Below are 617 nucleotides of genomic sequence, written 5' to 3'. Positions count from 1 at the left end.
TTACAGCACAGAAGGCAATAAAAGAGTGAACTTTTCACGTCAGACTGCTGTGTTTCACTTTCCAGGTTTCAGGTTTCACTGCAGGACTTCATATTTCTGAAGGCCTCGTGTTCACTTTGTGCGTATGTGCACAGTTTTGTAACGAGCCAAACAGGATCTACTAATTAACCGTCAAATTAGCTGAACCGATCAACATGAGGCTCTCACAGAAGCACAGCAACACAATAATTCATCCAGTAAACACACAGGTAGAGTCCACGAGAGTTACAGTAAAAACACTAAAATACTCAAAACTCAAATACTTGGCACACGAGCCCCAAGCTGCTAATACAGAGGCTAGCTAGTTTAGCAATAAGCTGATGACAGAAAACTACATTTAACCAGATGAACCATCACACAACAGCTGGAGAACAACAAGAACATCTGAGGAGCCGATAAACGCTGTCTGATCTCAGATCTGAGAAAACAGTCACAGCAACAACACACAGCTGAGGCCAGACGCCATGAAAGGGTGTGATTGGTTCATCGGAAGAAGCAGGTGCTCGTCTCTGAACGGCAGCTGAGTGCACAGAAAATATGGGTTTCACCAAAGCAGCTCCAGAAGTCCAAAACAGAAA

This window comes from Chaetodon auriga, chromosome 2 (assembly GCF_051107435.1).
Source record: "Chaetodon auriga isolate fChaAug3 chromosome 2, fChaAug3.hap1, whole genome shotgun sequence".
In the NCBI taxonomy this organism is placed as follows: Eukaryota; Metazoa; Chordata; class Actinopteri; order Chaetodontiformes; family Chaetodontidae; genus Chaetodon; species Chaetodon auriga.
Note: the sequence above shows the minus strand (reverse complement) of the source record.